The sequence below is a fragment of the Tamandua tetradactyla genome, chromosome 24 (assembly GCF_023851605.1).
Source record: "Tamandua tetradactyla isolate mTamTet1 chromosome 24, mTamTet1.pri, whole genome shotgun sequence".
Taxonomy (NCBI): domain Eukaryota; kingdom Metazoa; phylum Chordata; class Mammalia; order Pilosa; family Myrmecophagidae; genus Tamandua; species Tamandua tetradactyla.
This window is the reverse complement of record NC_135350.1, coordinates 49928316-49937215: the sequence shown is the minus strand read 5'-3', so window position 1 is coordinate 49937215 and position 8900 is coordinate 49928316. Positions and strand designations below refer to the sequence as shown.

General features: G+C 37.8%; 1 pseudogene; it reads left to right on the top strand.

The window, feature by feature from the left end:
* The first annotated feature begins 7066 nt into the window (after positions 1–7066).
* On the top strand, positions 7067–8566 carry LOC143667961 (S-adenosylmethionine decarboxylase proenzyme pseudogene; annotated as a pseudogene).
* The last annotated feature ends 334 nt before the right edge of the window (positions 8567–8900 follow it).

Here is an 8900-nt window from a genome sequence, read left to right as displayed (position 1 = left end):
CTTTCTCTCCAGGCTTCTTCAACAGCTTCCCTGAGGCTCTGTTTGTTCTGTTGGCTCTGTTGGTTCTCATGGCTCTGTCATTTCTCTTTTTAATAGTCTTTCATTGGAATTGTTTCTACAAACTTTCTATTCTCTGCTACTAAAGTAAATGGTGTTTTCTTTTTCTATACTGCATGTGCATAGAAATCCAATTGACTTTTATATTCAGCCACTTTGCTAAACTTTCCTGTTATTTCTAATAATTTTTTTCATACCATTCTAATAATTTTGAATAATTCTGAGTTTTCTCCATAAAATGATCCTTTCAATTCAAATAATGACAGCTTTATTTTCGTCTCTCCAATCCTTTTATTATCTATTCTTGTCTTATTTCACCGCTAGGACTGCTAACACACAATATAGTCTCTTTCATCCACTTTCTTCTTCCTGTTTAACTTCCTCCAACATGCATTTTGGTGGACTATCTTGGTGTTCTCCCCTCAATGTTCCACCTCACCAAGACCTAACTATATGTAATTTAAAATCTACCAGACTTTTTTAATTTCAAAGAGGGTGTCTTTTTCCTAGGCAATTAGATTTTCAAGTTGTTGATTCAGGATCATTTAGTCTGTTTAAATGTCTATTTGTGTTTTTGTTCTTGTTGAATTTTAACTTGGTTTCGATTATGGCAGATTAGGGCTTTATAAATGTCTAAATTTGAATAATAATATTTGGATGAGCATGTTAGTGCCACCAGGAATCCTTATCCTAAGGGGTTCCCTTAGTTCAGCCACCACAGATTTATAGGCACCTAACCTTCCTGTTATGCTGATTCCAACATCCTGGAGCCTTGTCTCATTCAGCCCAGTTCACACCCGTTGAAATTACAGTTGCTTTCCTCTGGATCTGTCTTCGGTGGAGGTAGAGGACAGACTTGTAAACTCATCTTTGGAAAAACCCTTTTTATTGTTATTCTGGGATAGCAATAAAAAAAATTTCCATTTCCAGTCCAGGATCATTGAGTACGTCTCCATCAATGAGTGTGACTATTTTTTTTTTCTTTACAGAACAGAATATTAAGACTTGGACCATTGAGTTGGGTTTTTTAAGATTCAACCTCTTTATCAATAAGTAATATTTAATTTTACAGACATTAGTACTTCCTGGAAGGAAAGCTTTGAGTCATTAAATTTTTTGCTGTATTCTATTTGCTATCACATTGTTCATGAAATTTTAATTCGAGTTATAAGACATCACCTAGAAATCATAAATAGAATTTCTTGGAGGCCACAAAATTTCCGTGAAGGAACTGAGGCAGATTAGATAGGAAGGAAGGGAGGGGGAAGTGACCCTAAACCCCATAACAAAAAAGTTCCTCTTGGCACACACACCCAGCCCACCCACACCAGCCCATACACACTCAGCCCTCACTTAGGTCGGTACGTGAGGGGAACCAGCGAAAAAGTACAGTTCATGAATCAGCCAGAGGGGGAAGGACTCTCCAAGCCCTTATAATGCAATAATCTCAACCTCAGACAGCTTCTCCTCTTTTAGAGAATACCTGTGTTATGCATTTAAGTGTTGAGCTGTACTTACTGGTTCGTCTCTGGATTCTTTGGCTGTACACACTGATTAGATCTCGAGTTCTTTCCTGCGGCTGAGTTTCCTGTGGCTGAGTCAAAAACTTATGGCATCAGCCCCTGGTCAGGGTCTAGGCTTCTCCCAGGGGTCAGTGGCATCCAGCTGAGAACTCCTGGGTTTCTCCAGCATCGAGCTCTTTAAACTATTTTGCTGCCCAAGCTGACTAGTCCTTGAATTCTTTCCTGAGACTGAGTCAAGAGCCCTCAAGGCACCAGCCCTTGGTTGAGGTCTCAATTTCTCTGAGAAATCCCAGGGCTTTCCAGTTTCAGAATTAAGGGAAGCATACTTTTACCTGGCTCTCTACCACTTATGCTTCTTCGAAGTTATGGTGTCCCGTGACGGCCAAAATAGCCTTTATTTCCAGTCACGAAGAGGCAGAATGCAATGAGAAAAACAAAAAGCTAAAGATGAATCTAAGGTTTTTTATTTCCCTGGGATTAGCTGTGTAATCTTTTCTGAGAAACCATTCTGAATGTTAAATGCATGTTACAGATCTCTAAATTCCTAGCTCAACCCCTATTCGTAGTAGGTACACAGTACATTTTCATAATAATAATTTGTAAAGTAGAACTGTGACCTTTCCTGCTGGTTGCTGTACAGAGCACAGTAGATAATGACTGGAACTTCCTCGAAATGTATTAAATGTTTTTCAAGTGTGATGTAGTATTGCCACTAGAACAATCAGATTTTGTTGTGTATATGAATCCAGGACTCGCTATGAGCCAAGAACTTCGCTAGGTATTTTAGATCAGTCTCATTTATCCTAAGAGTTATTATTCAATTTATCTACCTAAAGTACTTTCTGGAACAAAGCATGGTACTTTACTTGTTTCATAATAACTTGTCTAAATATATATATTATCCCCACTTTACAGATGAGGAAAATGAAGCTCAGAAATGTTATTTAACTAGCCCAAAGTTACATAGTGGGAAAGTCAAATTTAGAATCCAAGTCAGTTGGTCTTTGAAACCTATCTGAGCATGAATGAGTATGAGGAAGTTGAAACAAACATGAAGAGAGTGGTGATCATGCACGTATAAGGGACCACTAAGATAATGAAAGAAAATCAAGGAAAACTTTCTTCCTCTAATCCTCCCGCTCATCCTTTTTACCCCATAGCCATTCCACCAGCTAGTAGCTACTAAAAATATGTTTCCGATGGTTCTAGTAACTATGGAACATGGCAATCTCAAAGTGGAGGGCTGTGGTAAGTGACCTTTATAAGGATATTTATTAAATATTTAAATCCTGAACTAGAATAAGAGGGACTGTGTGGTTCCATTGTTAAGTGCATAGTCCCTGGAATCAGCTGCCCAGACATGGGACTTCAGCAAGTTAGTTAATCTTTCAAAGCCACGTTCCTCCCCTATAAAATGGGAACAATGACAGTAGTTACCTCATAGAGTTCCCTTGATAACTGAACAAGAAAACATTTAAAACAGGTTTCATATGGTATGTAACAATAAATGTCAGCCTATGTAATAGTACTATAGTGCACTGTTCATGGTTTTTATTGCTTCCAATTTCCACAAGGTGGCAGGTCGAGATCAAAATGGACCCCGTGGCTTTATGTTCCGATGGCAAAACGTACTTTACTTGTTTCAGAATAACTGGTCTAAATATGTATTAAGCATCAGAATTATATTTTACAGAGAATGTTGTTCCAGTCCCAGACCTTATAGTTGCTATAAAGTCCTTCTAATGGAATCCTCTGGTTTCTCAGCATTCCTAGCACCAGCTGCATTTACATGAAATACACATTTCATGTATATATTCTGCCATGGATCACCACCTTAAGTGCATTTAAGTCATCTTGTTGAACACTAAGTTTAGTGCCTGAACACTGTGAAACGGGAGAAAAATAGCAAGCCGGAAAGAGAACTGGGCTTTGTAATCAATGAACTGCAAAAGGTATGAGACTGTGCACCTTGTTTTAGAGTGATAGTGTAACCAGTGCCCTGATGGCAATAGTGCCTGCTGAACCATGTTCCAGGTTCATTAGTCTTGATGCTAAAAGAATTTAGAGATGAGAAGGCCAGCAGAAATAAGTAGTAAAGTTTATTAAAGAAAAAGAGAGAGAGTACACGTTAAAGAATTTAACACAGACGTGCCCAAGGGAGAGACATGCACTGAGTGGGAGGGGGTTGGCTTGTTCTATAAGAAGGTTTTTGCTGGTGGCCGGTTCCCATAGTAGCCTTTGAACACTAGTGGTTTACATGGTTTGTATTAATCAGGTGCTTACAGAACTAGCGTTGTTTCAGAAGAGATAACCATTTTTTGAGGCCCATGGCAAGCCTGTCAGGTATCCAAAATTTGTCTTTAGGCAGATGTTTGACAATCTTTACAACCTCAGGCTTTCTGTTATTAACTAAGAGTTTGCTTTGGGCCCATGATTTTATAAGCGTTTATCATTTGGGGAGGTTTTGAGTGTTTAGGGAAGTTTGGGGGCTTTAGGAGAAATTTTTGTCCCATGTAGCTTGCAGCTGAAGTTTGCAGCTTGCATTAATTCCTTTGGAGCTGAATGAGAAACAAGGGACTTGCAGATGCTCATTAACTCTTTTAAAGGTGGATAGGAAACCAGGGATTTGCAGTTGTTTGTTAAGTCCTTCAGAACAAAATAGGAAACCAGGGACTTGCAATTGTCCTATTTTATCCTGTTTTAATAGGATGCTTTTAAATTAAGAGCTACAAAAATGTCAAATGAAGACATTGAATGAGGGATTCTCTGGCCTAATGATAAGGAAGAATTCAGAGAAAAATTTTAAATATATAATTCAGATATTTTCCCTGTGTGTCCTCTGTCTTTACGATTTCTCCACTTTCATAGCAATTTGATAACCTCCAATTGCTACAATTTTACATTGTCTTTAAAGCATTGCTATTGGTGTAGAGCAAACTGGGTTCAAATCCTGCCTCCACTACTGATTTGTGGCAGTGTAAATAGCAGTAAAGTATTTGAGAAATTCTTAACATTTTTATATCTCAGTTCTTCAGCCGATAACAGTAGCAACCTTAAAAGGCTGCTATGAGGAGTAAATCAAATAAATAATAAGCATATGAAGAGTTTAACTTGCTAAAAATTAATTAGCTGGTAATTGCATTGGCATAGCCTTGCCCAGAGAATAACGGATTTGTAGACTAAATAAATGATAGTTATTCCGATACTGCACAATGATAGTAACTCCAAGACCAGCCTTGAATGTCTTCAAGGAAAACACCCACTGAAATCAGAGTTATGTTGTCAAATGTATCCTCCAAGGATGAAGTGCGAGCCATCAGTGGTACGTGTATGGGATCTGAAGACAGGCTCACAAGGTTATGTCCTGCCTAAGTGAGCAAGTTACTTAACCTCTCTGTGCCTTAGTTTCCTTATCAGTAGAGCCAGGATGGCAATAGCATTTATCTGTCAGAGTAGATGTGAAGTTTACGTAAGTCGGTTTAGGCAAAGCACTTAACACAGTCCCTGGCACAGTTTAAATACTCAATAAATACTGCCCGTTACTATTGGTCTCTGTAGAAGACTTACCATTACTTATACTCAATTCACTTGGGGGAATTTTGAATGCTGTAAAGCTACTCTCCTAGTTTATAATTAGGAAAGAAGATAAAGCAGACCTCTTTGCAGTTTCCTGTCTATGAAACCTTGTGTTTTATGAACTGTGGAAAGTACCCCAAATTTCTTTTCAACCCCACCCAGCAAACTGTCAAACTCAGATCTTTCCCCGCTACTCTCTGCACATTTCTCCTGGGGCTGTGAGAGTCAAACATGTATTAGTTACTTTGTGCTTAAATTGTTGTACTGGTGCTGTATTTCTTCCAGTTACCACAAACACAGCTTTGTTTCAGTTTTATCCATCAGGATTAACTCTACTCTGAGATCAGAGTTTGCTTCTTTCTGTTTTTACAAAGTCAAAAGTGAGAGAGGAGAATTTCAAAAGAGTGTTACAGAGTAGAAGTAGCATTAAATGGCTGCTGCGTTAAACTGTGTTTTAAAATAAAGTCATGTATAGAGAAAGCAGGCCATCAAGACCTAGTGTGTTCTCTCTCAGCACAAGTTTTGTGGAACTGGTCGTGGCAATAAATGGTCCAGGGTGATATGCAGAGCCTTGAGCCCATCCTGAAGCTACAGACTGATAAATTGATACTACATCAAATATCAGTCAACGAGAACTTCGAAAAGATCTTCAAGATCAAATGAAAAAAAAAGATCAAATGAGTTCCCACAAAAAAAAAGGGTGACACAATGGGGTGGGAGGTGGGGGCAGCAAAGGCCCCAGGCATGGGAAGTTGCTGTAATGAGTCCAAATTCACAACCTCAATTTAGAGAGCAACAGCAATCCAGAGTACAATTAGAATATATTGGTGCTCCTAGCCACTCCTAATATGAAATCTGGAGGTTTCTGATGCAGACAATTTAAACTTTGTTTTGTTCTAAGTTGGAAAGCCCAATTCCAACTCCACGAAGAAAATACCAAATCATGTACAGCATATTCTGTTTAAATATGGTAACTGATCTCTTCATGCAAAATGTTTTACTTGGTTGCTACTAGTCAAACTCCTTTAGTCTTTTATTCCTTCAACGTTTATTGCATGCTAACTGTGGTCCAGGAACTTTGTCAAGTGCTAGTCTGACAAAGGTAAATAATGCTACATATTCCTTGCTTTCAAGGATTTGATAGTCTGGGGAATGAAGAAAGGAGAGGGGAGACAGGTGTCTGCCTGTCATCTATTTCACTCAGAGGAGATTTTCAAATTGTTGTTAACTTGTTAAATTGTCTTGCAGAGTTGAAAGATAAGATATTTGAAAACCTGCTGATAATTACATGCTCAGTTAAAGACTATGGTAGTTCTTAGCACAGTAGCTAAGAGTCTGAATCTGACCCAGCTCAGGTTATCCCAGCTTTGATAATTGTGTGCTTGTCATTCATTATAGTCATCATTACTTAGACTCTATGTACTAAAGTTTCCTTGTCTGTGAAATCTGAACAATAAAACCAACTACCTTGGAATACAAAGATTGGGTGTATCCTTGCACATAAGTATTTAGAATGCCCCAGCACATAGTAAATGCTATTTAAGTGCTACTTATTTATCATTATCTATAGAAAAATGAGATAGGCTTTGTAGCAATGCTATTTTAAAATGTTGTGGGGTTTACACACAATGGCTGGCAACATGAGATAGCACCCTCTCTGCTCTTTGTAACTGGGAAGCAGAGGACTACAAGAGACTGAACTGTATCTGCTTCTTATTTCCAGTAGACTCACATTCAACTTAAGCTCCCCCAAAAAGCTGGGGAAATTTTATTAATCCTTTCAAAAATAAATGAAAGAAGAGTTAATATAAAATTACAGCAAAATTTTTAAAGAAGGAAACTGAACTTTAGTAACACAGCTGGAACCATCCACAGTGGCAGGAGAAACGTTTTAATTCAGTTAATTTGGTTGTTGATTGCTCTCTAGTCTCGCAGTGATGGAATCTACACATTTTTTCAAAGGGACAGAGAAGTTGCTGGAGATTTGGTTCTCTCCGCAGCAGCCCAATGAAAACCAAGGATCTTGGATGTTTGCATCATTCCAGGATTGAGTGGGACATACTTCTGAAGGATGTACAATGTTCAGTCATAAACATGACAGAAACTGACAAGCAGGAAGTCTATGCACTCAGGGAAAGTAGCATGTTTGTCTCCAAGAGATGTTTCATTTTGAAGACATGATACCACCCTCTTACTGAAAGCACTGGTTCCCCTGTTGAAGCTTGCAAGGAATGACAATGTTTTCTACTCAGCTAAAAGCTTCTTTTACTCTTATAGTTATTTTGTGAAGCGTTCTCACCAAGGGTATCAACACTGGAATTTCCAGGAAGAAGTCGAGTTTCCTAATGCAATTTTCTCAAACGGAGAAACACACTGTATGGGACAGAAGAATTCTGACTGTTGGCACTTGTATACTCTGGATTTCCCAGAGAGTCACCTTATTAGTCAGCTCGATAAAACCCTGGAAATTCTGATGAGTGGGCTTGACACAGCATTTATGGGCCAATCATACATGAAAGATGGTGTAACTGCAAAGGATGCCACTTGTGAGAGTGGAATTCATGACCTGATACAAGGTTCTGCCATTGATGCCAGTTTGTAATTAATGGGCTGATTCGGATGGAACTTCTTGGACTATTTACAGCACTCCAGAACCAGAGTTTTCTTTTGTTAGCTTTGAAACAAACTTAAGTCAGTCATTCTTTGATGGCCTGATAAAGAAAGTTGTGAAAGTCCTCAAGGCAGGGAAGTTAGTGACCTCCTTGTTTGTACATTGGAGTTCTAAATGTCACAGAGTGCTTTCTTCACCTCAGAAGACTGAAAGTTTTAAACGTCTTCATTGTCAGGGTACTGTGTTCAATGATTGCAAATTTGTTTTTACCAGCTTTGCTAAGCATCAGCAACAACAGAAGAGTTTATTAAGAAAAATGAAGAAAAAGAAACAAACAAGAGGACACACATAGAAGAAAATGGTGGCTGCTTTCTATACAGTGTCACTGGGGACCATGCTTGTATTTAAAAGGAAGACCTAGTTATAATCACAGCATGATCACTTTAAATTGTTTTATGCATTATTATATCAAGGAATTCAATATCCTGCATGAATACTCACTTCTGTATTCAGGTATTCTATGCCACTCTTGCTATGAATTTGAAGTGCATGTAGAAAAACCCTTTTACTGTGTGAAACTTTACAAAGTTTGTGAAAACAATTTATTTTATGCATAATATAATATTTCTCCAGAAATCATCCAACATTCCCATAAACAAGGTTTTTATCCTCATTAGGTGCTGATCTCAGCCGAACCATCTGGGACTGTTCTATAAAATTGCTGCCTGAACTTTATCTCCAGTTACCTCTGGTTTCTAGAACACATTCTCTAGTAATGTTATTGAAACTACTTTCTACTTCATGCAGATGTTTTTTTAAAACAGCAATTAAAGTTTTTCTAAATGAAAAAAATGCCATGGACTATGATACAACATTAAAATTATACATGTATGTATGTATATAAATACATACACATACATATATGCACACATACGTGAAAGAGATGTTCATTATATATTTGCTAAGTAAAAAAAAGCACGTTGACAAAACAGTGGGAAAAATAAAACAGTAAAACAAACATACGGGGCAATAGTAAGGTGGTAGGATTTCTGATAACTCATTTTCTTCTTTTTTCTAAGTTGTGTTTTCTAAAGTTCTAAAACATTTCTATATGAAATATAAGAATATTTTGT